This window comes from Cottoperca gobio, chromosome 4 (assembly GCF_900634415.1).
Source record: "Cottoperca gobio chromosome 4, fCotGob3.1, whole genome shotgun sequence".
Classification (NCBI taxonomy): Eukaryota; Metazoa; Chordata; class Actinopteri; order Perciformes; family Bovichtidae; genus Cottoperca; species Cottoperca gobio.
The window spans coordinates 14,662,536-14,674,653 of record NC_041358.1 but is presented as its reverse complement, the minus strand read 5'-3'; the positions used below and the strand labels follow the sequence as shown (position 1 = coordinate 14,674,653).

General features: G+C 39.7%; 1 protein-coding gene across 1 annotated transcript in view; it reads right to left on the bottom strand.

Annotated features, from left to right (window-relative positions):
* The window catches only part of csnk1g2b (casein kinase 1, gamma 2b), a 37,369-nt gene that overhangs the window by 19,905 nt on the left and 5,346 nt on the right, over window positions 1-12,118 (bottom strand).

Below are 12,118 nucleotides of genomic sequence, written 5' to 3'. Positions count from 1 at the left end.
CAGCTTTACAACCCAAAATGTAATCTGATTAACGGCCACTCTTATGATGACAAGGGCATTATAGACAAACGTGAAGAGGATAGAACAAACACCCTACTTAATTCCTTTCCTTAATCTTCAATAGCTTTGACACAGCCTGTGCTAAAGCCCATTTCCACAATAGCAGTATGCAGTACCCCTTTTCACACACTTTACATAGGTCGACGGACGTATCCTACATTATTCTGTTTGTCAAATTGATAGAATAAACTCTGATATGCTAAACAGAATGACACAGCCATGACCTCAAAGTCAGTCAAATGTAAATGTTGGTGCCGTTTGAATTTAAGTAAACCAAGTAAAGTCAATTAGTTGTGAAATATATAGCTTGCCGTTTTAACCTAAATACATATTTATAAACATAAAAGCCTAAACATTTATTTAGCATAGCAGCTTCTCAAGAGATGCTTGAAGTGAGATTTAATCTTAAAAATTGTTTCCCATGATCATCTAATTCCAAAGCGTTTCTATTTTAAATTATATAAACTAAAAGCTGAAAGCTGTTAAGCTCCCACATTCACTCCATTAGGCCTTTATTAAATCAGGAGCATTTTCTCTTCTGGTGCCCTGCTAGCACGTAGGAGTGCACACACAATATATGAGCTGTGTTCAACACAACAAAAATACTCCCTTTTTTATCCTTTTGTGATGGCCGTTCTCAGTCCTAACTTCTTTGTGATATCTGCAAATATTGTATCGCTGTCCAAAGTCTGCCACGATACTATTTTGATTCTATTCATTTCAGCGGCCTGCGATCGATGCGAGACCGTATCATATGCATCCATTTATCCATTTATATTAACTTACAAAAATCAACAAAAATATTATTTGACAATGTTATTACTGGGCTCTTCTAGACATGTAAATGAAAACAATTTATTATTTTTATTAAAAAAGAATAAAAAAATAGCCCTCCTGTTATGGAGGTCTGGTTTCTGGCCAGCTTGTCAATAAAACGAGAATAGCTGGTCCACCTTAAAAGCTGAGCCCACCTTAAGCAAGCCTGGGGTGTTATTATTGGTAACTTCGGGGCTAGCCCTCTTCACTTTAATCAGCAGGGGGCAAGCAAGACACAGGAGCTTGGCTTGGATCTTGAGGAGTTGTAACATTTATTCACCAACAAATAAACTGTAAAAACACTGCACTGCTACACACAGCTCAACCGTTAATTCTGACCCCTCTCCCTCCCTCTCTCCCTCTCTCTCTCTCTCTCTCTCTCCAACGTTAAACCCCTAGCACTGCTCGCTACCGGCGCTAGCACTGTTTTAATATTTAGGAAGAAATGTTTACGCTTGGACGGAAATGGTGAAACAGACGTGCTATGGGAATTTCTAAATAAAAGGTGTATCTTAAAGATGTTGAACTGGATCAATGTTTTCGCTTTGTGTTGATGATATTGGATCAATGATCAATGAATTGATATATCGATCCAGATCTTTGGATCATTACACACCCAGTGTCAATGTAATCAAACACCTGATTGGCTGATGATAATGACCAGTTTTGTATGTTTGAATGTCTTCTGAGGGAGGGAGCTGCATTTGGAGCTAGAGAACATGCAATGTCTAGCAAGAGAAATGCTTCTTTTTTCTTCTTCTCACTTTTGTTATATTTTTGCAAGAATCAAAACCTCTGGTGGAAGAAAACATCTAAACTAATATTTTCAATGCAGGGAGCCTTTACAGTAATACGTCATCCAAATGTATCCTTGTGCCAACAGCAAAGCAGCCCTAGATACATAATGCATCTTGAGTGTCTCTGTGGTGTTTATCTTCTGTTAATCTACTATCTCAACACTTCACAATACATACAAAAAACAAAAACCGATGAGCGATCCTGCTCCAACATGATACCAACAGGAAAAAGTGCCAGAGAAGTAATCAGCCACTAGCATGCTGGGGGATAGAAGTTGAGAGTGGAAGACAAGAGGCAATACAGAGGAGTGGAGGACTGTGGGTGGAAGACACGTGACTAGTCTGGGAGGCGGAGCGGGCAACTGCTGTAGCGCAATCCACCTCCCACATGAACACGGACAACGAGCACGTCTCACAAGTCAGGCCATGCCAACGAGGAGAGGGAAAGAAAATATCAAATATATAAATAATGAGTAAAAACAGATGGCATAAAACCACAGGACCCTTTAAAACAGCTTACAATAGGAAACACAGGCTTATGGTAGCTTTACGTACTTAAGAGTCAACTCTATTTCTAGCAGATGGGCTAAGCTATGGCTGTGTAAATGACCGGGGCCAGGCTGCAAATGTCTTATGCAACATCTTTGCATATGATGAGGATTTTTCACAGCTCCTGCCCATATCAAATAATCGTTGATCTGCTCCCCGTGCCGACACGCTCCCTGGGCATGGCAGGGCTGCACCCAGAGCAGAGCTTTTGTGAAAGGGAATGTATTGGGGCTATGGGTGACGAAAACCGTGATATTTTGATATCATGTTAATAATACACATATGATAATATCATGTAAATAATCCAGCCCCTTACGACAAAACAAACAATAAACCAAGTTAAAGATGAATTTGACTACATCATAATTTAACACTGTAGAAAACATTTCACATTTTCTACAGATATCGCGATAATATCGTTATTGTGAATTCTTTCGGGAAAGATAATTGTGTAGTGGAAATCTGATGATAGCCCTAATTGGGGGTTTATTTTTCCCAAGCATATACAAAACTACACCCGTCACCTCATCCCCTTGGTATTTGTATCATAAAAACCTCTGTTGCCTTCTACATACATTTAGAGATGCAACATTTGCAGGTCAAAAGAAAAGAAAATATTTTTATTTTATTTGTACTGATTCAACAACTCGCCCTTTAACTTCATCTTGTTTAATACTAAACTGGAGTGGAAGTTTTGGTTGCCCTGTGTGGTGTCTTGCAGAGAGGAGCTTTTTGCCAAGTGTGCTGGCCTGTGTCAAGGGCAGCTGACCCGCAGGCTAGAAGGGCCCTTCCCTGTCTGTCCTGCTGCTACAGTAACCTCTCCACCTCAGCTGTTCCACACTGCAGTCGTGTGCGTTTTTTGTGAATCTGAAACCAAATCGTCTCTGCATGAGACCAGCAACGAGACATGTTTTGAATCTAAGATTATTTGAATTCCAGCTTCATGAGAACCTATTTTTAAGACCACAATAATGTGCTCCAACAAAGATAGCAGCTGCTCTATCCTGCTGGAGGGAAACAAGTTATTTAGCTTTTTCAGTTTAGGGACCTAAATTAACCTTCATCAGGTAGTGACATGACACACCACTCACCACTCGGACAATACCGTAATATCCTGATATATTTGCTCGTGCCTGCGATGTATTCTGTTGCAGTCTTTCAGTCAAGGTGTCGACCTATCCTTACTTTGAACTCTGGAACTGTTCTGTTGTGGCTGTTCAGGTTTTTGACAGCTTATGTTCGTCTGAAACTTATATAAATGTTTTACTATGATTGAAAAAAAGGCCCTACCTAAAAATATTCAGTTTACAAATATAAAGAAAATCCTCAGAATTTAGACACCGGAACCAGTGATTTACTTTGCCTTTAAAATAATATAAATTATTTAATTTAAGATAAATTACTCAATTACCATTAATAGATAATCGATACTGTTGCAGATTAATTTTCTGCTCGACACATATGTAATTATTATCACATCATACCTATCAAATGACATAAATGGTGCAGACTTTTTAATTCTCCGCCGCTCTGTCTTTGACTGTAAGTATGCGCGCACATGTGTGTGTGTCGGGAGCGGGGCCCCGCCCTTCGCAAAACAGAGCAGAGGAGAGAATGTGAATGCGCAAAGCAACTCAGTAGACACTGAAACATGCACATAAATAGATAAATAACATAAGAGTTTAGTTTATTTAATAAAAGAGCACCTGTTCAATGTGAAAAGTGAGATGTGAATTAAAAAAACACCTTGAATCGTGCAGGGTTCCATTGGGGGGCGCAGTGCTCCCTCCAAGACAATGGTAGGGGAAACACTGATGTGTCTGTAAACAGACAACCTTACATGCAACAAGCAATCTGACACCACCATTTCTCATTGGCTTGCTTCCCAGTCAAATTACAATGACGATTGCAGGAAAGATGGTCATGAGCATATAAATAGTGGTAACTGACGTATAATATCTGCTGCTCACAGCTGAAAAGCTCACAGATTTGTCAATATCAGCGCTAACAGCAAACACTGCCTAAGTAGGATCAAATCCTGTAATTACAACAGCCTGGGAACGGGTGTGAGATGAAATGTTACATGCCATTTGAAGGATCCCTCTTAGAGTGAAACACTTGAAGCTTGATTATGTCATGACGGATTAGGGGGGGGTTTCTGTGTTTTAACCTGTGGTAGCCGCAGTAGAGTTGTGTAGATGGAGCAAGCCATCAGCACCACACAAAGTCCTCTTACTGGGATTAACCAACTCTGCATATGATGTCATCTGGGCTAAATCTGATCTCTGCTCCAACACAGCTGAGAAAGATCAAAATTGACCTCAGTGACTGGATGGAGTAATGACCACCAAATGAAGAGAGGAAAAAGAAAACTATCAATGATAGATGCAACAGTAAACCACAGCCTAAACACGTTGTGCTGCATAATCCAGTATCTAGTCAAAACTAAAAATGTGCATTCAAAATAAGAAAACAAGAATATAGACATTTCAACAAATGTGATATTGCTGACCTATGAACAAAGCTGTGAAAATAAATTCCCAGCACTTTGTGCCTGTCCACTAATAATAATAAATTGTATTTATAAAGCGCCTTTCAAAGCTAAAAGCATTCTCAAGGCGCTAGATCTAGGCACTAATTCTGTTGATCACTAATTTTTCATCTTGTGACACAAAAAATACATTTATTTTGTTGCAGTTTTCACTACAGTTAACTAGAGATAAAAACAGATTGGGTAATAAAAAGCATCTGTCTGAGATATAAATAAATGAAATTAATAAGATGAATACCATTTTGACAATCAGATTAATCAGTACATTTACACATATCCATAACAAATAATGTAATAGTTGCGACCCTACAGCCACCTGTCTTGATAAATTGATGAATGTTAATATTACCATTGGGAATTTACTAATATTCTAAAATTATTGATTTCACACATTTAGTTGTGTGGTCTTACTAGAAACATGCTGTGGTGAAATAGAAAAAGAGACTGACACATCTGTGCTTTTTATCATCTGTAAAGCCAGTGTGACATTCAATGTGTGCATATGTTCAGGGGAACAGACCCAGCATTATGCATAAGGCCAAGAATAGACCCTGACCTTTGCCTGACACCCAGTAAACCATTTCACAATATGCAACTGGCATATGACTCCCCTCATCTTAGACAGCGCAACTCAAATGTCAACATAGTGCATTTCTACTCAGCAGCCTCCATAGAAGTATTAATGATGCTAACTGCTAACTGTAAGGCTAAAACAAATGGACAAGATTGAAGTGTGTGTTTCCCTTTATGATCGGAGGCGTCTATGGTTGGGAGGTGGTGTTAAGGAGCGAGTGGTGTCAGTGAGCAACAGCTGGCCGGTATCCAGCACTTCTCCTGTTTCAGCTCAGATTTAACACACCCAGATGGAGCCATCAGCTGCCTCCCAAAACCCAAAGCGTTAATCAGGCACTGCTTAAAATCAGCCAGAATTTGACATCAATTGTATATCTTGGAGAATTTGACAGGATTGGGGTAACCGTGGCCCGTTGACCTAGGCTCGCTTCATGTACTAACTGACAATTATTATCATGATTTAGACCAGATGTTTAACATAAATTGTGTAAAAAAAAAAAAATCTAATTCGAAGGAGCTATGGGAGAGGTGTGGTACAGCTAAATTAATGGAGAGACAATTAATGGTGTATCATGTCATCTTATTGTCAACACTAAAGATGTCTTCCACAGCAGTTCAAATACAATGTCTGGTATCATTATCAGGCCTTGGCTGGATCTAAGAGACCTGCCATGTACTTCTCAAAAAAAAACTGCAAGTCTTCAGATTGTATTTCGATGTTATAATGGAAATAGGTTTTGATAGCTGGAAAAGCATCTGTCAATTTAACATATCAACTTTCAATACCCCACATTTGTGTAAATTAGAGGTTTAGTGGCTCTTTTGCAGCACGTTCTATAGTCAGAAGAAAGCAAACAAAGCAAACAACGTTGCCAATTATCTTCACAGTCAGGGGAAGTTCCACTTACGTGTACCCAAGAGGCAAATCTTCTTTGTCATTTAATAGAGCGAGGCGTGGCATAAGTACAATGGATTGTATTGTGTACTTCCTCATTTGTTTAACTTTGAGCCGGTACTCAATATAAATGGGAGCTAGGAGTAATAACACAGTAAACACAGTCACTAAATAGTAGGTCAGAGAGCTATTTTCGTTGTTTGGGATCTCCAATGTACAGTCTGTACAGTTTACTTTGTTTATTGGGTTTGAAATTAAACAATGAAATTCTCAGACAACGCAGCAGGACAATGATCCTAAATAAACAGCTAAAGCAACCAAGGAATTTTCTTATGGCCAAAAAGTGGAATGATCCTGATTGTTTAAGTTGGTTAGCAAACCAACTGTGTATCAGTGTCACTTGATGAAGACCAGGCTGAAGGCAAAACGAGTCTAAAACAAGCAAGAATCAAAAGACACTTGGAGTACAACACTGAGGGATCATCATCATCATCATCATCAGGGAAGATACCAACTGTGTCTGCTGAACACTTTGGAGTCATTAACTGCATTTTCAAGCAGATTTTAATTAGTTGCAAAACATGTAGCTCCCCTAAGATCAGGGTACTGTGTGAAATAAGGGCTCCAATTCCTATAGTTCATCTGATGTAGATGTAACACCCTCCAATGAAAGCTGAATTTTCGGTATAGTAACGAGGCTTTTGCACAGCAGACATTTTGACATGTCGTAGCAGGGGAAGAAAAGGTGTAATTACTACCGTTAATGCTGGCTTTGTTCCTTTTATGTGAGCCATATCAGAGAGCCATAATGCAAAATAGTAGGGCCCTGGAACAGATAAATGGAGAAAAACCCTTATTACATTTATTTATTATACAGGGTTTTCCCTCACATAACATGTTAAAATGTCCGCTGTGAAAAAAGCCTGTTCTAAAATGCTAAATCAACAGACTCGACACAACAAAAGAAAGCATCCCCTATTTCTCATGGTGTGCACTACATATCCTGTCAAGCCCATGCCACTCAGCAACATATTTTAATTTCTTCTGTATTATGAAGCTGCTTAAATTCCAAACCTCAAACCATGCCTTTTTGCAAAGCAAACTCTCGAAAATAGACCTGCGGTCAATTTGGCTTCAGCTCTGTTTAAATTACCATCATCTGATTCTGGTTTGGTTATTTTGGCTCTAGTTTAACACTTCAATTATGATGCTTTAAAAGAAAGCTAAGACAGGACAGTGCAGTCATAGCAGTCACACCATAATCACAATAAAGAAAATGTGAGAAACTGGTTAACTGTTGCTATAGCCTTGAACATTACATATCATTTAGAAAACACAAGAATATAGTGTGAGTGTAGCGCTTAAAAAAACCAAAAACTCTTAGATGGAAAATGTGACGTGCTTTGCCATGAACCAGGATGTACACTTACAAGGTACAATTACACAGCACTCACTGCTCTACAAGCACACACCCTACACCATATTCAAACCTATTTTCTGTGCAGTCACACTTTGCACTTGTGTATTTCTACGTAAACTCTGTTCTTGTTGCTAATCTGAAGTCAGCAATGTTTAGACTCTACTGTGAAGGTTTTATGACAGATAATACTAAATCATCCTTAAAGCAACAATGTGTCTGTGTGAATGTACTGTGTTGCTGCTGGCTACTGATTCATTAGAGGATTAGCTAGTTGACTGAAGGTAGGCTTTTACATGCTGTTGACATTCAAGGATTTATTCATATAGCCTGCCCAGCATGCTCTCTGGAGAGCCCAAAGAGGAAGAACTTAAATCGTCAAAATGTCACTTTAATTCCAGCCAAACATACTGATAGAGCTTTTGTGCCTTCACAGTTCTTTGACAACTGCCTCATGGCGAGCTGGTGTAAGCTGCTGAGCTAGACTGCAACAAGAGTTGCTTAGCATGCTTCTGTGGGAGGCAGACAGGACAGTTCAGTAAAACCCCTCAGATTTCCTTCAGAGTATCACGAATGACCAGCATGTGAGTGGCTTCACTCACTTAAACCACCTTACTCTTGTGCCTCTGCATCACTGACTCAAAATCTGCCAGGCTTTCTAGCCTTTGATATACATACAGTACAACTAAATACCATACAGTATATATGTGCTATTTGGAGGCAACACTCAACCTTTTATTAAATATCTAAAGTATCATTCATCTTTTTTTGTGGACTTTGGAGCAGAACTTCAAGCTAAACATCGCAATTATTTGACATAGTATTGCCTCAAAACGTTGCTATGGCTATGGTTATGACATGTTAGCAAACGTGTTATTTGCCTACATATCCAGCAGACACGCAGCATTAGCATTTATTTGGAATCAGGGATCTGGCAACCTGACACACACAAATATTCACTTTCCTTATAGCTCCATTTGGTCTTGTCTCATGGCTTTTTCTTTGAAAACAGTTGTCTGCTTCAGATGGAAACAAAACTGATGTGATTAGTGAGACTGAATCAAACAGTAAATTAGAGTCCGAAAACCAAAACCAAACGCTCCGTAGAGCTGAAGGGAACTGCAGAGTCAGGTGATATCTGTGGATTTATCTATACGGTGACGCCTCTCATGTTACACACTGTCCTTTGACCTAGCACACTTAACTACAGACCTAGCTAGCCAATTAGGTTGTCTCCAACTTACATGATGCAATCAGCTAGATCCTTTCCATCGATAACACCCTTTTCTCTGTCATTTGTTTTGAACAGCAAAAATAGTCTAGTATCTTTTTAAATACAAAAATGACAGAGTGGTGTTTCTTTATCTAGGTAAACATCTTTGCTCAAATGTAAATGGTAAAGACAACAACAAAGCACATTCACCAGTCAGACAACAGCCAACAGCCAACTCATGGAATTAACCTTAATTAGCTTCAGCTGATAAAGTCCACCGGCGACACTTGTAATTTCAGTCGGAGCCATCAAGTTCACAGGCTACAATTAGGAAGCCTGGACTACCATTGTATTATTTGGTGGCAAAGGGCAATTTCATTATCAAGTCTGAAATCCATCTGTGCTTTGAACAAGCAGGTCCAACGTAGGGTCAAACACTGCTCTGTATGTACATGGCTGGCACACAATGCACAGTAGTTCTCTGTGTTTACTGTGTTTGTCTCCCTATACGGTCACTCCAATATCAGCCCCCTCTCCCTAAGCTACAAGAGGCGCACTGTGCCGTACAATAAGTCCCAACAGTATAACATTCACTTATTACACTGCTCCCATGTTGGGTTTTCATTGTCAAAAGGGTTTGTCACCACAAGTAGGCCTCCAATTGGTTTATTACTTATTACTGATAATAACAGCTTTTCAGGCATGTCTCACAGGCACCTCCTATCTGTCAATGGATGACCAAATACATGTAAAGTGACTACAATAAAATATGTGCTGTAAAGTTTGCATGTTCAACTCATTGTAGAGTGGACTGGAGGAAGTGTCAGTGAAAACCGATTCGATTTGAATTTTTTAACCCATAGAATGGATCAGATGGGTTTGTGCAGAGCACGTGTCCTGCACCCAAGGCTAACACAATGATGGGGTTAAGAGGGGGCTGATGACCTTGATAAGAAAAGACCCTGAAGATAATGAGAGAGAAGCACTACAACAAGATAGAATAAGCATTAAAATAAAAATAGAATAACACAGTGATGTGAAAAATGTTTTAGGGTCAAAATGATTAGATGGTCATTTTCTCAGTGGACAGTTATGTCACCATGCCAGGGGAGTGAATTGATGGTGTTTATGGGATCCCTTTATCCTATAAATGAGCCTAATGGGTGAGAGTTTCTACAGTAGGCCTTGACAGAAAGCACACATTAAATGCTGCCGTTTCTTTAAGACACTGGGATCTCCCCCTGGGAGCAAAGCCTGCAGTGTACTTACAGCAGTGGCTATATGGTCCTGCCTCCATCACACAAGCGTTTGTCAGTGTGAGAAAGCCTCCAGCTGAACCAAAGACTGAACCACTGTGTGTCGACAAGGCCTGCTAACAAAGACGACCTTTCAGCACTCAGCAGTTTCCCCCTTCTCTCTTGCTTTTTGCAGCCGCATTCACAGCAGTTCCAGATCCACTGACAGAGGATCTTGTGCATACTGGCCAGCCATACATCTCTGTCTCTGCCATCACGTGGTGGAGCAGGGTGACACTGGTGTTCACCTTTGTCCCAGGTGCAGGCAGGCACTACCCACATGCCCGACTTTGCAAGTTGGTACACTCAGCACATAAAGTCACTGGCTCAACAATGAATAATCACTATGTGCTTTCCTGCAGAGGCTGGCGTCTACAATTCATTATGTTGCAACAAAAGGAGAGAGATTAAACTAGTTTTAACCAGCCAGATAACTAATCACACTTCGCTATCTAAACAAAGTTTCCTCATTGGTTTCCTGGTTTATCAACAACACTTCCTTCAACCAGTCACAAAGTAATAATTGACATACTTCGTTAGAGGTTCAATGGGGCAAACAATCGATCAGTTAAGAATTCTTCTTGATTTTAATGACAAGGGGAATATCGGAAGGAGTGTAGTCTATATTAAAGTCTGTATTACAGCCAAAATGATCAGTTAGTTGGTTAACAGAAATTAATTAATGGCCAAAACTATTATGATAAACTATTAATCATTTAAGTCATGTATCAAGCAGGTTCCAGCTTGTCAATGCTGCATTTCTCTTTTTATAGAATAAAAAATATCCTTGGGTTTTGGACTGATCGGTCCGGCAAAACAAGCAATATGAAAACATCTTGGATTGTGGAAATTGTGATGACCATTATTTTTTTTTATCAATAGATGATTAAACTAATAATTAGTTTCATCCCTAATATACTATACTAATACAAAAATATTGATTCTTATCCAATTAAAATTAGATCATATCCATCTGTAAAACACACTTTATGAATAAACATCATCAACAAATAGCATTTCCCAAGTGCTATACTTTGCCAGCAATATTTTTAGATTATATCTATAAGTGAGCAGTTCCCACTGAAGTGACTGACAGACAACGGAGGAGACACTACTCATGTCGAGCATGTGTTAACAGGTGCTCATAGATAAGAGGGCTGTTATTTGTGTTAGTCCATAAGGAAGAGCTCAGTAACAGCCTCTGACAAAACACAAGCCTTTAGCCCTAATGGACGGGCAGTGACATTCACTGGGTTACCCCAGGGAGCTGAAAGATCAGGGACAGACAGAAACATGTGGACAGACAACTGTGCGAGAGTCTGGGTTAACCTGAAAAATCGACAAGAGAGAAGCTCTCTCCACGTCAGGAGTAACAACACCAGTGCAAGGCCTGAAAACTGCTTCATCAATAAGAGACTAATTTGTTTAGTTTGGTGTTGGAAATGCAAGCCTAAAAGAGATAGTTGATGTGAATATCAAAAGGAAACAATTAGAGTCATCATTGCAGATCTGAAAATACAATTATAATACACAATACATAAAAAGAAAACATGAATCACCATCTGAAATTAGTCCTAAATAAAAAAAATCCTAAATAAACCCAGAGCCCTCACAATCAGGCCATACTATTAGCCAAGCCTTGTAGCGCTGACTGAAACCATTACCACACTTCCCCCTCTCACAACTATACATTCAGATAAACGCCAGGTCCAGTGGGCCACAAGATCCATGGAGGAGTGTTATGGCCCTAATGCTAGATCCAGATATAGCTGGACGCCATGGAGATAAAAATACCCAAACAGATGGGAGGGTTCACAGGCAAGGGGGGAGAGGCAGCCAGCACAACTAGACATTTCAGAGGAGAGGACAACTGCAATTACAGCTGTTTGCTAACCTCTGCCTTCTATGTGGTTAGCAAAGCCTTCAGTGGATGCCCGTTCAGAGATAATGAC